At 42.2% G+C, this 19,804-nt stretch overlaps 1 long non-coding RNA gene across 1 annotated transcript in view; it reads left to right on the forward strand.

The window, feature by feature from the left end:
* LOC129685572 (uncharacterized) overlaps nt 1-19,804 on the forward strand; it is a 28,684-nt gene that overhangs the window by 405 nt on the left and 8,475 nt on the right. The window lies entirely within an intron of this gene.

A 19,804-nucleotide genomic window follows, 5' to 3' on the forward strand; every position in this document is an offset into this window, starting at 1 on the left:
GTGTAACATTACCCACTATATGTGTGTTTTAAAATCTACATAATGTGCCATGTATTAAAATGTATATAGTGTGTAATAAAATCATACATTTCAAATATACACAATGCTAGGCGACATGGCTCATGCTTGTCATCCTAGCACCTGGAAGGCTGGAGTATGGTGATCACTGAGTTGGAGGCCAGCCTGGGCTATATAGTGAGTTCAAAGCCAGCCTAGGTAACTTAGATCCTATCTCAATACAAAAAAAAACCCAACCAATCAATCAGAGAAACAAAAACAGGGTCATTGAGATAGCTCACTGGATAAAATGATTTGCCACAGCAAGGTTGAGGACTTGAGTTTAATCCCCAGGACCTATTTGCGGTGACAGGCACCAGTTATTTCAGCACTCCTAGGTGAGACAGGAGGCAGGCTCGGGAGACTCCCAACTGGTGATGAGCTGGAGGGCCGTCTAACCTGTAGTACCAAGCGCAGCAGGAAAAACAGTTGAGACCTCTTGTGACAGCTGACTCCCTAAAGTTGTCTTCTGACCTCCGTGCCCACACCTTTGGCACAACTTGGAGTTTTTAAAAAGCTATAAAAAATGCACATGGGATGTATTTCACCGGAAGACCCAAATTGTTCACAAGTTCAAAAGTTACCTGTGGTATGTTCCACCATCCAGATTTAAAGTTTGAACTGTGGGTGCCAGGCAGGTGCCAGTGAGGATTCTGCTGATACCTGGAGTTCCCATGTGGGCAGTACATGTGATAGAGTCTTGATAATCCGTCCTCTTGACAATGGTACCTATATGTATTACCATGTAGGACTTTCCCATCACTGACTCTGGATTTGGTCACTAATTTCCTTTGGTTATTGGGACATTAGTGAGCCACTATAAGGAATTTTGTTCCTGATTATAGAGGGTGATAAGTCCTAAGACATGCTGTCTTAGTCAGGCTTTCTATTGCTGCAGTGTAACACCATGACCGAAAAACAAGTTGGGGAGGAGAGTTTTTAATTCAGCTTACACTTCTACATTGCTGTTCATCACTAAAGGAAGTAAGGACAGGGCCTCGAACAGGACAGGATCCTGGAGGCAGGAGCCTATACAGAGGCCATGGAGGGGTGCTGCTTACTGGCTTGCTCCCATGGCTTGCTCACCCTGCTTTCTTACAGAACCCAGCCACAGTGGGCTGGGCCCTCCTCATCAATCACTAATTAAGAGAATGCCTTAGAGCTGGATCTCTTGGAGGCATTTTTTTCTATTTTTTTGTTTGTGTGTTTGCTTTCCAGACAGGGTTTTTCTGTGTATCCTTAGCTGTCCTGGACTTTGTAGACCAAGCTGGCCTTCAGCTCACAGAGATCCGCCTGCCTCTGCCTCCCTGGGTATTGAGATTGCAGGCATGTGCCAACGCATTTTCTCAGGTAAGGCTTCCTCCTTTCAGATAACTATAGTTTGTGTGTCAAGCTGACACAGGACCAGGCAGCATAGATGCACTTTGTAGATTTCAGACACAGGAGGACCACCAGCATGGTTCTAATGGAAAAGCAAGGTAAACACAGCACTCAGCCTAGAAGACAGCTGGACAAGGAGAGCTACCTCTTATAGATTCGGGAAAGGATCAGTTATTTAATTCTAGTCAGGGAGGGGAAATCCGTTTTACCCAAACTATAGATTTATATATTAAACTCAGCCCAAAATAAGCGTATAGATACTTCTGGATTTTCCAACAAATATTTGGGTTCCTAACAGTCCTGTCAAATTGACGAGTAAAATTAACCATCACAGTTACCAAGAGCCCCATCTTAGAGACATAGTTGTACTTACGATGGCTTTTGTGTCGTGGCTGAAGAAGTAGCTAGCCAGAGAAGGTGTGTTGATAGAAAAAATGGGAAGATCTTCTGCCCTTTTTACCTTAAACCCCTCAAACTCTTAAAACCCTTAAATAACAACAAAACCCAAATAATTAAATTTACCCCTTAGAATAGAACATATAATATGTAATTAAAGGGTGCATTATTCAAGAAAGTGTTCTGTTGAGCTATCAAGCATTGTGGCTGCTGGTGAAGTTAGAGTGTGTGGGGACGGGAGGGGGCCAGGCATGAAGCTGACATTGGCTGTCTAGCTAGCTAGCTTTTCCCAGGGATCTCCTGTCTCTTCCCCCCAAGTGCTGGCACTATGGTGCCCACCATGCCTGCCTGGCTTTTACATGGTTGGTGGGCACAGCAAGTGCTTTATCCACCTTGTTGAAACTTTTTAAATTTATTTATAGCTTTCCCCACATGTTCCAGTAGTTTTGAACATGCACAGAAAGAATTAGGGCCGAGGGGAGGAAGAATCGCTTTGAGAAAGGATGGTTGGAGCACATTGCTCTCCGCTGAACAGTGGTATGATAGACGGGAAGGTTAATATCTGCTGCCCTCTTTAAGCATATTGCTTTAATTTCTTGGGACTGGAAAGTCCCTGATGTTAATACACAAGATAGTATCACTAAGATTACTTAGAGCTTAAGGTATGTTATAGCTTAACTCAGAATAGTTACAACTTTCTTTTTCATGCATGTGCCTCAAGGGGAAATAAGGTAAGAAAAAAAAAAAAAAAAGCTTCCTCAGGAAACTCCACACCATGTAATTGAAGGATATTCTTCATTGACCTTCCTTCAGAGGTAAAGGTTTATTACAATCATGCTTGCCTGCTGTATCTAATAATCCAAATGGAAGTTTCTAGCTTCTAGAATTTGGAGCTTTAAAATTAAAACAGTGTGGTTGCGAGCGCTGGCACAGGCCTTTAATCCAAGCATTCAGGAGCCAGAGGCAGGTGGATCTCTGTGAGTTTGAGGCTAGCCTGTCTACATAACAAGTTCCAGGACAGTCAGGACAACATAGAGATAGCTTGTCTCAAATAATAATAATAATAAATACCCAACAATAATAAAATAATAAATAAATAATAAAATAATAATAAAAATAAAAATAATATAATAATAATAAACAACAACAAACCCAAAACAGTAATCAGAGCCTTGCGTTCATTAAGTGCCCTTCCGGCATTTGCCTGGACAGGGTAGACAGTGCTGAGCAATAGGCCTTCCTGAGAGAGCAGTGACTCAATACATTAGAGTTTTTTCTATTTCCTTTTCTTTTTAAAAAAGTTTTTGGTGTGTGTGCATGCACATTTGAAGTGTTTGTGGATCTATGTGCACATGTGTGTAGAGGTCAGAAGACAACTTCAGTCTTGTTCCTTGGGTTCTAGTCAACCTTGTTTTATGAGACAGGGTTTCTCACTGTCCTGGAGTTTGCCAAGCAGGCTAGAGTGGCTGGCCACTGAGGCGCAGGGATCTGCCTCCTCAGTTGGGATGACAAGGTCGCATCCCAACAACTGGCTTTCTCATGTGGGTTCTGGGGATCATCCAAGGTCCCCATGCTTGTGTGGCAAGGGCTTTACCAGCTAAGCTATTTCCCAGCCCCATTAAAGTTCTTTCTTACTGACTAAGTCAATCCCTCTGAATGACTCCCTCACTTGGTAATGTCTCAGGCTGAATGGCTGTGTCGCTTAGCATGTGGCATTCTTTGTTGCTTTGACTGAGAGGCAGACTAGGGATAAGCCTGGGGCTGTCTGCATGTTGATAAACACTGACTGGACCACTGAACTCCAGCTCTTCCTCCTCTTCCTCTTCTTCTTCCTCCTCCTCCTCTTTCTCTACCTCCTCCTTATCTCCCCTCCCCCTTATTTTCAGTACTGGGGATCAAACCTAGGGCCTCATACATGTGAAACAGGCACTCTGTCATTGAGCTCCACTCACTCTTTAATGCTTCCCCCCTAGAATTGACGTGTCTCACTAGTGTTCATAGCCCATTGGACATAATCAGGTTCATGGCCTGGCCTAAAAGGCTTAGAGATATGGCTTGCCTTTCTATTTCAGGAGAGAAGGAAAGTAGGTGTAAGTGAAGAGTAGACATTTATTTCATGTTACCTAAGTAACCAATAAACTACACCTGTAAATTTAAGTAAATACCATTGTTCTTTTAGCTGCAACATTAAAATCAATTTTATGTCCTGTCAGTGTGTTTTTTTTTGCTTGTTTGTTTTGTTTTTAACTTGAGCTACCTTAGGGTATTGGTTGTTTATAAATCACTAGAGATGTAAACCCTTCAGGTTATGAGTGTGATGTTCTCATAGCAGAAAGCTATAAGTAGAAAGGAATGACATCACTGAAATCATTTGAAAGGTTACTAGAGATCTGCAGAAGAAGCAGGTCTCAACAGAAGCTGCTTCTGCTAAGACTCACTGACTTCTCATTAAGGCCTTCGGGGGAGTAAAAATGGTGAATCCTGGACCCTACAGCATCCTATTGAAGGCCAAACTGAAGGCCCAGAGAGATCTGCCACTGTTTTCAACCTTCCTGGTGCTGCGGCCCTTTAATACAGTTCCTTATGTTGTGGTGACCTTCAACCATAAAACTAATTTTATACTTTATAACTGTAATTTTGCTACTGTTACGAATCATAATGTAAATACCTTGTTTTCAGATGGCCCTAGGTGACCATCTGAGAAAGGGTCATTCGACCCAAAGGGGTCGGGACCCACAGGTTGAGAACTGCTGCTTTAGAGTCACCTTGGATTCCAGGGACAGTGAGTCATAAACATCTCTGTGACAAGGGACATGTCCTGAAAGATTCCCCCAAGGTACTGTTAGGCACAGGAGAGGTCACCCCAGGATGAGAACAGTTATCCAAAGTGAGAGACCCTGGTAGGAACCAGGCTGGTTTTCCCTTGTGATATGATGGTAATTAACACATTGATTAACAGATTAACAATTTATCAGCTGAGACAATGATGGGCGGGACCACACCTACTCACCGCTGGGAGAGCAATTATCCACAGTGCTGAGGCTGCACCCTGGAGCAAGTAATCTAGGAAGAGGCCTGATGATCTCTCCCCAAGCAAGAACTGAGATAGGACTTCCTCTGGCCATCTTGCAGAACCAGAAAGAGACAGTGATCAAATAGACCACACCTTATCCAAGACTTAACAGGAAAGGAAATGAAGAAAAGAACGCTGCTGAGATTTCTGGCCATTTTCTTTCCTAGCCACATGTGCTAAATCTGGACACAAGCTTTCATAGAGAGCAGGCAACCTCACTAAAAGGAAAATAAAGAAGCTATGACCGTGTGTGTTGGTATTGCCAAATGGCAGTCTGCAAGCTCGCCAGATGAACAACCATTTTCCCGTACAGGATATTTGGCGAATGCTAGTACAATATAGAAAGCTAGTAGATGTGGCCACAAAGAGACTGCCAACAGGCCGAGTCACACTAGCAGAAGGGACATTCAAAACAAATCCACCCCTTCCCCAGGCCCTTGTCAGCTCTACCCCGCTCCCACATTTTTCTCATTTAAAATATTTTCATATTTTTGAACCTGGATGACTTGGGAAGCTAAGGAGCAAATCTCCAACTCTGAATGAAAGGCAGAGCTTTCAGGATGGAAGAATAAAAGCCAAAGACTTTCCAGACTCTCCATCAAAAGAGCAGGAATGGATGGGGCTGGAGAGGTGGCTCAGCAGTTAAGCACATTGCTGCTCTTGGCAGAGGACCTGGATTCGGTTCCCACCACTTATGTGGTGGCTCACAACTATTCAGGCTACTGACTTTCGAGGGCATCAGACATGCATTGTGGCGAACATACATCCATGCAGGAAAATGCTCATACACATAAAATAAAAACAAATAAGCCTTAAAAAGTACAGAAAGAGGTTAGAGGTGGAGTTCAGTAGTGGAACACTTGTCTAGCATGAAAGCGACCCTGGGTTTGGTTTCTCATACTGCAAAAAAAGAAAGTATAAGAGGCCGTGCCTAAGATGGAGCCTGGAGTCGAATGCTAGAAGGCAGAAGAAAATCTTAACTTCCAAGCATTTTGGAATATCTATTAATGTGGCTCATACTTCAGCTATACGGGTATTTTCAAATGTTTGTCCTGAGATGCATCAGTAAATTTCAAAACACTACTGTGTCACAGAATGTCGCTAACCACAGTAAGATTAAGTGAAAAATCATCAATGAAAAAAGGTTATTTGAATATCCTCTGGAATATCCTAATATGGTTGAAAATTTAGCAACATACTTTTAAAGAACTCACCTGTTAATGTGAACTCACTCACTCTTGCACTTCAGCTGTAGTTGAAGTGAATTAGATCCAGTGAAAGTGAAAAGCAGAACAATTACAAAGATAAGTGCAGAACGCAATGAAGTAGAGAGCAGGTGTGCTACAGAGAAAGAGAAGTTAGTTCTTGGAAGTGACTTATGCTCCTAGTAAGACTAATTCAGAGACAAAGGAAGCCACACAAAGGGGCAATAACCAAAGCGTATATCCAAGAAGATTACGCAGACACCAAAAGAATAAGGGAGAGGGGGAAGGGGAGAAGAGCTGGAGAGAGAGCAGGGCCCAGGAAAGGACTGGAGTTCCATCCTCAGAGTTCACAAATGCAACAGCCCAGGCCTGGTGGTACATGGCTGTCATTCCAGTGCTGGGGAGATGGAGACAGGCTAACTTGCTGGCCAGCCAGTGTAGTCAGTTTGGCCAGTTCCAGGCCAGTGAGACTCTCAAATAAAATAAAGTGGCTGTTAACTGAAGGTCAACACCCACGGCGTGTGCACACACTTACAGGAATGCACATACCCACAGTGAGAAAAGTATAAGCAGCTGCTGTCTGTACAGCTGCTGCCTATAAACCAACAGTTTGAGGAATCATTCTGTATATTAAGTTAATGGAATCTGTAATAGCCTTCCCACCACACACCAGCTAGGGGAGCAGGTAGGCTAAGTGCAGATCTTTACCTCTGCTTTTTTATCTCTGCCTCTCTGCTTCTCCAAATCTAGTCTTTCAGTCTCACTGCCAGTTCTGCAGCAGACCCCCTGCTAAGCACTCCCTTTCCCCTTCTCCCCTTCTCCAGCAGACCACACAGACCTTGCCTCCTAAACTCTCTCCCCCTACTCATTGGTTTATCCCAGCCCCCAACTTTAGCAGGCAATCCCTGGGGACCCACGTGCCACTCCAGCCAGGGAAACAGGTAGATTAACTGCAGATTTTCAGCTTTCCTTTTGCTCCTCCAAATTCAGTCCCCAGTGTCACCCCAACTCTGTAGCACACCTTCTGTTATGGGCTCTCCTCACTCTCTGCTCCCATTCCCAGGGGACTAAGCAGATCCTGGTGAAGCACACAGGCTTTCCTCCCTCCTTTGGACACCTTCAGCCTCCCCCCTCCTGTCCCATCCCCGTTTCTAAGGGTCAGCTCCCAATACCTAGAAATACATTTTAATAGGAACCCGCAGTGGTCACACCTGTGGAGATCTCAGAAGAATTTCCTACCAGGGAACACATTAACTACCACAACCTCCTGAGAGCCAGAGAAGACCACAGAAACCAAGGAACAAAACACCCACCCAACAAAGACAAGACAAGATATCCATACCTAAAATTACAATCTTCCCAGACCCAGATGCCTGGATGGCAGAGTGAAAGCACAATCAACAGCCAGGATAATGTGTCTCCTTTAGAGTCCAACAACCCTACCACAGCAGTCCCTGTGTATTGTAACATAGCTGAAACACAAGAAAAAAGACCTTAAAATAGCCTTTGTGACAATGATAGAAGGCCTTGATGAAGAAATGAATAAATTCCTTTAAGAAATCTATGAAAACAAACAAACAGGGGAAGGAAATGAATAAAACATTTCAAGACTTGACAGTGGAAATAAAATCAATAAAGAAAACAAAGTGAGTTAATACTGGAAATGAAAACTCTAGGAACTTGAATAGGACCCTTAGAGCGAGTCTCGCCAACAGAATACAAGAGACAGAAGAGAAGCCAGGCATGATGGTGCATGCCTTTAATCATAATACTTGGGAGGCAGAGGCAGGTGGATGGCTGTGAGTTCAGGGCCAGCCTGGTCTACAAAGAGAGTCCAGGACAGCCAGGGCTACACACAGAGAAACCCTGTCTTGAAGAAAAAAAAAAGACATAAATGGAAAGAATGTATCAAAAGGAAGATCCATCCTGCTGGCTGCATCCAAGAAGCACACCTTAATATCAAGGACAGACATCACCTCTGGGTAAAGGGATGGGAAAAGCTTTTTCAAGCAAATGGACCTGAGAAGGAAGCAGGTATAGCCATTTTAGTGTCTGACAAAATAGGCTTCAAATCAAAACTAATCAGAAGAGATGGAGAATACTATACACTCAAAGAAAAAATTCTCCAAGAGAACATTAAGAAATTAGTGACTTTTTAGAATTGAATGAAGATGAGTATATAACATACCCAAATATATGGGGCACAATAAAGCCTGTTCTAAGAGGCAAGTTCATAGTACAAGTACCTTCATTAACAAAACAACACAATACAAAACAAAAAGCAACAAAAACCTTATTTTCTGGTTGGTGGTGGCACCCGCCTTAAATCCCAGTACAGGGGAGGCAGATATCTGTGAGTTCTAGGCCAGCCTGGTCTACAGAGTAAATTCCAGGACAGCCATGGCTACACAGAGAAACCCTGTCTCAAAATCAAAACAAAACAAAACAAAAAAACAAGAAAACCCTAAAAACAAAACAAAACAAAACGTGAAATGATCTCATACTAATATTTAACAGCACATCTGAAAGCTCTAGAACAAAAAGAAATCACAGCCAAAAGGAGCAGATGGCAAGAAATAGTCAAACTCTGGACTTAAATCTCTAAAATAGAAACAAACAAACAAACTTTACGAAGAATCAATGAGTTGACTCTGAGAAAATCAGGAAGATTGACAACCCTTAACCAGATCAACTGAAAAGCAGAGAAAGAATATCCAAATTAACAAAACTACAAAACTAGAAACGAAAGGGGCACATAACAGACACTAAGGAAATGCAGAGAATCATAAGGCTAACTTTAAAAACACGTTCTCCACCAAACTGGAAATTCTAAAAGAAATGGATAATTGTCTTGCTATATATCACTTAACCAATGTTAAAAAAAAGGCGCCCAGGGCCAGAAGGTTTTAGTGCAGAATTCTACCAGTTTCTTCTCTCAACTCCTGAGACAGAATCAACTTTTCTTTGTTGTGTACTTAAAAAAAAAAAAAAAAAAAAAAAACTTTTATTTACATTTTATATACCTTTCTCCCCACTCCACCACAATCCCTTCCAGCACTCCAACACCAGGTACAAAAAAGAAAGGGTTATTGGGAGAAGGGGTGCAGTACTCTTAGCTGCTTCCTGCTGGTTAGGGTCATTGGGTTTCTTGGAGCAAGTCTAATCCTCATGTCAGGAGTTCTCCAACTTCTTGTCTCACAACAGCAACCAGGAGCAGCAAGGGGGAAACAGGAGCAGCCTTGTTCTTTCTAGGATTCTCCACACTCTCTGGGACCTGGCCTTTAGTCTCTCTCCAGGGTCCTCAGATTAAACTATCTGCAGCTGGCAAAGACCTCCTCTCAGAGATGGCATGAGGCAAATCGTCTTCCACTGTGGCCCATCTGAATCAATCCCACATGCCACACCTGGGACCAAAACAAAAACATGTTTATATCCACAACATTTCTTCCTTAAGTCGCTTCTGTTAGATGTTTGTTAGAGCAAGGAGAAAAGTCATGAATGAGTAGGTGAGTGTGTTAGTGATGGAAGGTATGCAGATAATTCTTCCGTTCCTGAAAGCTGAATAACACGAGATACAGGAAAGTGTACTAGAATATTTGAAATATTACCGTAGTAATGCTTGCATAGCACATACATTTATAAAATGTATCAAGTAACATACTAAACATCAGAACTGTTTGTGTATTTATGTACATGTGCCTCAACAGAAAGGTGAAACACATCAGAAGAAGACAAAGATGTTTCTGAAAATATGAATCACATCACTTTCTGTTGCTGTAAAAAAATACCTGGAGCTGGGTAAGGCATAAATAAAGAGGTCTCTTTTCAGCCTGGTGGAAACCTCACAGGGATGGGAGATAACACTAAAGCAATCAGGTGGTGAGAGAGGAAGCCAGGGCACTTTAGGTCCCTGTCATTCTTTGTGACCCTTCTCTCTCTCATACGACCTAATGGAAGTCCCGTGAGGTTTACATGAGCCCAGCGACCTAATTACCTCCCACAAGGTGTTCCCTCTTAATGATCCTACCACCCTTTGACAGTTCCACAGTGTGGGCCTCGCTTCCAGTGTACATGTTTGGGGGTACACAGCCATGCCATGCCAAAGTCCTAGGAGACTCCTATTTCAATATTTCACAGCAGGAGCCAGCAAACATGATAGAAACTTATAGTCAGCCTTACATTTGCAAGCCATACTTTCCATCACAACTTCTTAACTGGACCACTGTAGCGCAAAATTAGGCATACACTACACACACATAAATGAACGGCTATAGTTGTGTTCCAATAAATGTCATTCACAAAGTACAGGTAGAACATCTTCTCTTGCTTTAAAACCTTAGCAAAGATATTACCCTATATCTAATTAAAATAACAAAACAGAATTATTGCTGTATCTGGCTATAGTAAGATCCCTTCAGCCCAATTATAGTTTAGTTGTTATTTGTTCCCAACAGATCGTCTATAGTTCAGGCTTCTATAGTCTCAGATTCAGTAAGTGTGAGAGAATGACCTTGAACCCTTGATCCTCTTGCCTCCACCTCCCAAGTGCTGAGTTTGCATGCACTATCATGCTTGGCCTCTGTGACTGGTTTTCAGTGCTGAGTGTAAGTTGTGTTTTGGAGTTTTGGTAAAAACAGAAAGGGGTACCAACAATCAGATTCAAATACTTGTGATCTTAAAGATGGAGTTAGTCAAGGCAGACATCCCTAAGACTGAACTATTTTAACAGTGAGATCAAAAAAATAAATAGAAGTCATCTAGGTGACAATTGGTAGGGAACATGGAGGAGCCAAGAATAAACCAAGCCTAGGGAGGAGAATGAGCTAAAGAAAAAAGAAGAAAGGCAAGCTTGGCATATGAAGATCCTTATGCTGAAATGCAATGAGGAAGCAAACAGAATCATGAATGAAAGTGGAATGGTAACCAGAGCCCAGACCTGATGGGCAGGAGGCATTTGGTTTCTTTAAGGCATTTGGGGAGGGAGGGAATCATGGACTTATTTTTATACGGTGAAAGATATGACCTATTTGCTGCTTTGCTGCTTTTAAAACATCACTCCGGGTTCCAGAGAGATGCTCAGTGAATAAAGGTGCCTGATAGCCTTACTTCAACACCCACAACCTACATGGTGGAAGCTCAGGACTGACTCCTGAAAGCTGTCCTCTGACCAGCTGTCTGAGTGCCTTGCTTGGATAGGTATGTCCACCTACATATATAAGCACACAGATAGACACAAAATGAAAATGTAATAAATTTTAAAAAGTCACTCTAGTCTCTCTGCTGAGAATTAAAAAAGAGGGTAATAAGAAGGCAAGATAAATTCTAAGAAAACTGTCCATCTAGCCAGCCTAGAGATGACTGGCATTTGGGTAGCAGAGAAGGGGAGAAGTGGGTGGTTGGGAGATTCAGTTTGGAGGTAAACTTCATAGAACTTGGCGATAGACTCCTTTGGGCGGATAAGAAAAGGAAGACTTGCTTTCAATAGGGATGTACCAAAGTAATCATTCAGGAAACAGATCAACTGAGTTCGCTGGAAATGCATAATTAGGTTGCTGGGCAACAGTGGGTTGGAGATGTTGACTTTTCAATGATACCAATCAGTTCAGCTGTGTGTTTTCTCCTGCTGGAGCTAGGGCACTAGGAGGCCAGATGGTTGGGTTCATCTAGGGTTGGAGTTTGGCATGTTTGCCAGTGGGGAAAGAACAAGATGATTACTATGGTGTTTGCACAGGATTTGTACTAAGGGACTTCTTAGTGCCTAAAGCAACAGAGGTGCATGAGAAAGTGTGGGGTTGTGCCCCAGATGTCCTAATGGGATGCAAGATGGTGGCAGAGTACGATGTGTGAATCACACAGCTTTGAGCATTTTGTGATTTTTTTTTTTTAAAAAAATCGACTGCTAAGGTACAGAGTTCAACACACTAACAGCTTCCTATCTATTCATGGTGGGCCACTGCTGGTCTTTGAAAGCTGCTTCAGATGAAGGCAGTAAAGGTAGACTGGAAGACTGACATCCACGTGCTGAAATCTCAGGTACGGGGAAGAGAGGTGGCAGCTGGTGCCAGCAAGAGGAAGAAGGAAGCGTCACCCACTTGGGTGGTGAGAGTGTCAAAGGAGATGGGATTTTCACAAGAGGAAGGAGACTTACCATCTGAAAGCACCGGAGCTGAGTGGGTGGATGTAGGGAGTTGAGCTGAGAGCTGACAGGAAAGGGACATCTGGCAGAGGACTTACATAACCTCTGCATAGATTCTGAAAGAAGATACTCACATTGCCCAACACTGACGTCTGAAAGGTCTTTGCTTTTTAAACAATAAATAACTTTGGGGGAAGGTATTTTCATTGTAAAGGTGTCTTTTTTTATTAGTAAGATGTTAACAAATTCCAGCACTTGAGATGCTGAGGCAAGTGAATCGATATGAGTTTGAGACCAGCCTGGTCTATAGAGTGAGTTCTAGGCCAGCCCAGGACCATGTGATGAGACCTTTTTACACATGTATGCATGGAGTGCGCACACACACACACACACACACACACACACACACACACAAACTGATAATGAAAATACGCTATAAATTAATGTGTTCGGTTTTCGTCCTGGATGATGAAAAGATTCTGGCGTCTGATGGTGGTGGAGATTGTACAATTCTGTGAGTGTTCTAACGGGCAGCAACTTGCACACTGAAAAGTGGTCAAAGTGGGTCTTCCTCTGCTCAGCCTGCTGCGATGAGTAAATAAACTCAGCGGTTTACAAATGGTGGGCTGGGGCCACGGCTGAGTTGGTAAAGTGCTTGCCACACAAGTATTCCCAGAACACATGTTAAAAAAAAAAAAAAAGGCCAGACATAGTAGTGCATGCTTTTAATCTCAGTACTAGTGACTTAGAGACAGGCACATCCCTAGAGCACACTAACTAGGCTACCTAGCCTACTTGGTGAGTTTCAGGCCAGTGGGAGACTCTGTCTCAAAAATAAAAACAAAAACAAATGGTGCCCAAAGTTGATCTTTGGCCTCAACATGCATGAATACATGTTCACATTCACCCAAATACAAACACATATGCACACACAAACACATTCACCCCAAGCCAACAAAACAACAGAAATGTATTTCTCACTGTTCTCAAGGCTGGCAAGGCCAGGCCCAGGACACCTAGTTTCAGATTCAATGTCTTGTTGAGGATCAATAACCTACCTTTTTGTTGTATCTCTGTGTGACGGGAGGTTCAGAAGGTGGTGGTCTAGAGTCTTAAATGGTATTTCTTCTTCAAACCGCCCCCCCAACCCCGAGACTCAGGGTTCTGTGTAGAAGAGGAGGCAGGAAGATGGATGACTCCAGAAACCATGTCTTTCAGTCCACTAGGACTGACCCATGCAAGAAAGTGGCAGCACCCACAGGGAACACCATTGTGAGCTGACCAGTGTGGAATTGGTTCTCTGCTTGCATCTTCACTTGAGTCCCAGGGATGGAATGCAGGGTCGCCAGGCTCTGCAGCAAGCACCTTGCTTTACCCACTGAACCACCTCACTGACCTGAAGATTGCAATTTTTATATCGAGTGTATATTTGTTACAGTTTTTTTTTGTTTTTTTTGTTTTTTTTTTTTTTTAAGCAGTGCTTAAGCAAAGACTATAAACCAGCAGAGTACAGACTCACCTGATCACAGCTAGGTTTTGTTTGGAATCACCATTCTGGCTGTCAGTGTTTTTACAGAAGAAGCTGATTGTGGTGACACATGTCTCTAATTCACTTGAGAGGATGATGCAGGAGGATCATTGAGTTCAAAGCCAATGTTGGCAACTTGTGAGATCCTGTCCTAATTTTAAAAAGAAAAAAAAATGAAAGAAGAAACTTAAAACATGTTTATCATCATCATCATCATCATCATCATTTTTTTTTTTTTTTTTTTGATTGCTGTGTTACTGAGGCTGGTCTCCAAGTTGGAACAATCCTACTGCCTGAGCTTTCTGAGCACTGGGATGACAAGCTTGAGTCACTCTGTCTGGATAGTTTGCAACATTTAAAGATCTGGGAAATTTGCATAAGAAATCCCTTTTGCAAAACAGAGTGATTAATAACTCTGAGCCCACATTCCTGGTTGGACTGGATCAAGTGCACCAATGCAGTCTGCCACTTCGAGGTGAAATTTGGACCTCTTCCTCCCTCCACTGAGTGCTTGTTACCTAGGTGCTAGGTGCTTGCCCTGATGTCTTTTCAGAAGTAAAAAACAAAACAAAACAAAAAACCCACCCTGGAGACATATGTGTATAGTCATGTCCTACAAAGATGAGAAAAGATCAACACAGCAGGGCTTTGTGGTTCAAGAAAAGTGGAAGGAAACACATTCCTCAGTGGAAGAAAAGATGCAGGCTTAATGTGTAAAACAAAGATGTCTGAGAATACAGTCTAGGCACCTTCATTATTTTTATGACTTTCAAGAACAATTGTACTTGCCTCCTTGACTTCCCTAAACTGTTGGTTAAGTCTTTAAAAATCTATGAAAAGTAAAACAAAAAAAAAAAACAACAAACAAACGTGAAGACCAGAAAAATGTCTTAATCCACCAAGCCTTTGGATAAGGAAAGCACCCTGACATTGTCAATATTGGTTCATATGCCAACAATACATCATTTTCTATTTGTTGTGTATGGAAGGGCTCATTCAGATCTGCCTTATTCCCTGGCACACAAATGCACTGTGGAGATGGGAACATTAAGCCATAAAGTGTCAACACCACTAGGGCACATTGAGTGGGCCTGACCCATCGCGAGATAAAATGATTTGTGTTCGAAAGTGAAACACAGTAAACACCAGATAGTGACATGCAATGATTTGGTTATTTAATGTGTGGGGGCACATACCTACCATGGCGTGTATATGTGGGAGTCAGAGAATGGCCACGGCAGTCAGTTCTTTCCTTCTACCTTGTGGGTCCGAGGGGTCAGCTTAGGTCATGGGGGTTGGTGGCAGGTGCCTTCACCCACTGAACCATCAATCATATTGGCTCATGCTCATACTATCAAATTTTAGGAACTAAATTTCAGTTGTCATCCAGCTGAATGACAGTTTAAAAAAAAAAAAGTCCATAGTGAGAACAAAAATGCCCTCTTAGAAATCAAGCCTTGTCCCAGAGTTTACTGTAATGTCCTGCTACTGTCCCATGCTGCTGAAACATGAACATTGAATGCAGACCAAGTCATAAATAGCAATAGAGGGCATCTTAACTTTAGGACTGCCTAACAAAAATGATCAATCGGGGAGGCTTTTAACATTATCAAGCCGTTCCTTTGCAATCCTAGATGTTAGAAGTCTAAAATAAAGATGCTATGAGTTAAGGTGCCTTGTTCACATCCTCTTCTCCAACCTGGTGCTGCTAATGGACGCTCACTGGTAGATGCGTCACTCTAATCTCTGCCTTAATCGGCACACAAAATCCTCTGTTTGATTTGTCTTTTCCTTTTATAAAGGCACCAGTTATATTTGGTTAGAACTTATTTAAATGGCTTTATCATAATTAGACCCTGTTTCCAAGTAGGGGAGGCTGAAGATGGTAGCTGTTCAGTAGCAATTTCCTCGGACTCAAAATGCGCCATCCTGAAGAGGAGCTCCCTAGCGCTCTCGGGAGGAGAATCATGAGGACTAAGGAAGTAAGCAATTCATAAATGTTAGGAAGCCCCTGAAACTGAGCAGACATACAAGGTCTGTCCTTCCTATGGCTGTGTAAGGAGTAGTGAGTCCACAGACCCTCCGACCAGCCAGCAAAGCTACCTGGCAGAGACTGCAACGTGGTGAACTGCCTGCAAGTCATGCTGAAAGTTCCAGATTTCCAGCTTTTGTGAGTCGTCATCCATGCTGGAGTGGTAGGCTTTCTGTAATGCTGCAACAAAGTTGTGTTATTGGGAGGTACGGAAGCTTTGAGAGGTGGGGACTAATTGGAAGGACACTAGGGACCCTGTCCAGCCTCTGTTCCTTACTGTGTTTGCTTTCTGACTAATGATGTCAGTGGGTTGTTCTGTCACCTTTTCCTACTACTATGTACTACTGTTTTTGCTATCGGCACAAACCAATAGACCAATAAAGAATTAGACCCTAAAACTGAGAGACAAAAAATATTTCTTTCTCTCTGTCCTTCTCTCCTTCTCTTTCTCAGCTTCCCAGAGTCTTATGTAGCTAATACTGGCCTTGAATTTACTATATACCCCTGAGGATAACCTGGAAGTTGTGATTCTCATGCTTTTCTCTTCCAAGTGAATGGATTATAGACATGCCCCTCCCCTGGCAAGTTTCTGCAGTGCTGGGGATTGATCACAGAGCTTCATGCTTGCTAAGCAAGTAATCTATCAACTGAGCCATATCAAGTGTTTTCTCTTTATGACTTAATTATCTCAGGTGTTTTGTCATCATGAGGGAAAGCTGGCTAACATATGTTCTTTTACTCTCTTATTGCAATCCAAACTTGAACACATCCAATTCTTTTAATTAACTATCAATTATCCATCTATTGTCTTTTATCTACCTTTCACCTATCATATATTACCTGAAAATAATCATGAATCTGTCTTCTGTATATCATTGGCCTATCTATCTATCTATCTATCTATCTATCTATCTATCTATCTAATCCATTTTTTTTTTTGAGTGAGGGCTTTTTAGGGAGTAGGAAGGCAAGCTGGAAGTACTGGGATGTTAAACCCATCATCCAGCCAATGACTTATGGGAATGACTTATGATGTTTCCAGTTCTTCAGTCCCGTGGCTGAGACAGCTCTGAGGCATTTTTTCCCCATTTCCAGGATTTCTTCATGGGATATATTGCAGACATTCTCAGTCTAGAGAGGTTGATGACACACCCTGTTTGCCTCATCCTCACGTTCCTACCAGTATTCCAGAATCCCTCATTCTTCTCAAACGAACTATTTGGACTTGATTCTTGCCCTGGCATTTCCTTTTTGGAAACAGAATTCTCCTTTACCCCTCCCTTTCTTCCAGCCAGTTACCAACTTCTATAAATTCTCCAAAATTGCAAGATGGAGTCCTTTGCTTCAGCCCCTCTTTCCTACCCAAAATCCATTGCCACCATCCTCGGCCTGCTTCATTATAACTGTTTCCTACTTGCCTCCCTTCAGCGTCCTTTGCAATCATTTAAATAAATATATGATCACTTTACCACTCCCTAAGTTTTTAGGCATCAGTTTACCTATGAAGCCCCTATGAGAGCGTCACCATCTTTCAGCTCTAGAGGCTTATAAAAGGGACAGGCTGCCACTTCCCAAACAATGCTCCTTTCCTCTTGTGCCTCAGTTGACTGTTCACTCAGCTGTATTTCCCAGTGAGCAGCAAATTCTCTTAAGGATAGAGACAGTGTTTGCCAATTCCCTTCTCTCTTTTCTCTGTTCTTTCCATCTGCTCTTCCCCTTCCGTCTCCTTTTTCTCTTTTATGCTTTCCCTCATCCGCTTTCCTTTTTCCTTTTTCCCTCTTCCCTCTTTTCCTCCTATATTCTCTTTTTTCCTCCCTTCCCCTTTCTTCCCCCCCTTCCTTCTCTTCCCTTCCCAGTCCTATTTCTATCCTACAACTCAACATAGGGTACAAAATAGAAACTCAGCAAATATTTGTTACAAAAACGAAGATTAGCTGTTGCTTCCTCCGTACTCACTTTGACCTGTTTCTGGAGAATGTTTCTCATTCTTTGGGAAACATTGCAGAAACACATTTGCAATTTAACCTGTGCTTACTCTCTCTCTCTCTCTCTCTCTAATTAAAAGATTTTTAAAAAATGAATCCTGAGTAATGATCTCATTAGTACATATAAGTTTACCGGAAGATGGTGGGTGATGGGCAGGCCTGATCTTGTTTAACGTTTAATGTGGGGCTGGTGAGAATGCTGCTGCTCTTCCAGGGGACTTGAGTTTGCTTCCCAGCACCAATGTTGTATGATCACAGTCTGTAAATCCAGCCCCAGGGGATTTGATGCCCTTTTAATTGGATACCACAGGCATGTGGTATGTATGTATGTATGTATGTATGTGGTATGTAGCACACATACATACATGTACACACACACACGCACATATACATTTTAATGTGCAATTGTCCCTGTTAAATGATACAAAACGGAGTCTGGACAATAATGTAGCTTATAACCTCCAAATTCTTCCTTAAAAATATTTTTTTATGTGTGTAAATGCATGTGTGCCTGTTTGAGTGCATAGCACATATATGTATGGGAGTGCTCCTGGTGGTCAGCAGAAGGTATTGGCATCTGGAGTTATAGACAGTTGGGAGCCGCCTGACATGGGAGCTGGGAACTGAAGTGGGGTCCTCTGGAAAAGCAGGAAGCCCTCTTCACCGCTGAACCATCTCTCCAATCCACAATCTCCAATTATGTTTTATTGTTTTACATTTTAAAAGACTCCTTGGTCTTATATATATATTTTTAGAGACAGATTAAAAATATGGTTACGGTGTGAAACATGCTTCAGTACGTGTATACATTATGAAATCATTAAATCAAGCTAATATCATATGCACCATCCCACATTCTAGTCATTCTTACTTGATCAGAATATTCGAGGCCTACTCTCTTTGCGGTCTTAGTTATAAATTTATATAGTTTTAAATTGTGTGTTAAGGGAGGGTACATGACCTGGGAAGGATATATTTAGAGGTCAGAGGACAACTTCTAGTAACTTCTACCACATAGATTTCGGGTGTTGAACTCAGGTCCTCAGGTTTGGTGGCAAACACCTTTAATCTGCAGAGCAAATATCTGACCTCTCTTAGCAACTTCAATTACGCAGTGCGTTATTATTAAAGGTGGTTATTTTGGCACATGCAGACAGCAGACATGAAGAGATTAATACCTACAAACTGCTTGACATCGCCATCATTGTTGCTATCATGTCTGTTACTTAGAAAACACAGTCTGTTAATATCTCATTTTTCATAACACTACTGAATTATAGGAGCTGCTGGCACCTGTAACTTACAGATAGAGTAATTGGAGCCCAGAGTTTAAAACCAACTTGTCAAAAACCAACAGCTGATTGTAAAGGACTGATTACATGCCAGGAAACATTCTTTTTTCTTTTTAAAAAATATTTATTCTTTAATTATGCTTATTTTTATTTTTAATTTGTGTGTGTGTGTATGTGTGTGTCTACAAGTGTGTACAGGTGTTCTCAGAAGCCAGAGGTGTCAGTTCCCCGGGAATTGGAGTTAAAGATGGATATGAGCCAACATGTGGGTGCTGGGAATTGAATTTCTGCATTCTGGAAGAATAAGCCAGTGCTTTTAATCACTGAGCCATCTCTCTAGGCCCCAGGCATCATTCTAAGAGTTACCATATTACAGCTTTGTACCAGCTCTCTGAATCCACAGGAGAATGATTTGTTTTAATGAAACAGAATATTTAGCATAGAATAAAAAGTTTTTGAAAAACACAAGATTACAGTTTATATTTGGGAATAGCTTAGAAGTAAACTCCTGCCAGGTAGTGGTGGCGCACGCCTTTAATCCCAGCACTTGGGAGACAGAGGTAGGTGATCTCTGACTCTGAGGCTAGCCTGGTCTACAGAATGTGTTCCAGGACAGCCAGGGCTATACAGAGAAACCCTGTTGAAGAAGGAAGAGAAAGAGGAAGAGGAAGAGGAAGAAGAAGAAGAAGAAGAAGAAGAAGAAGAAGAAGAAGAAGAAGA

Source organism: Psammomys obesus, unplaced genomic scaffold (genome assembly GCF_907164565.1).
Source record: "Psammomys obesus unplaced genomic scaffold, mPsaObe1.curated_primary_1811, whole genome shotgun sequence".
NCBI lineage: Eukaryota > Metazoa > Chordata > Mammalia > Rodentia > Muridae > Psammomys > Psammomys obesus.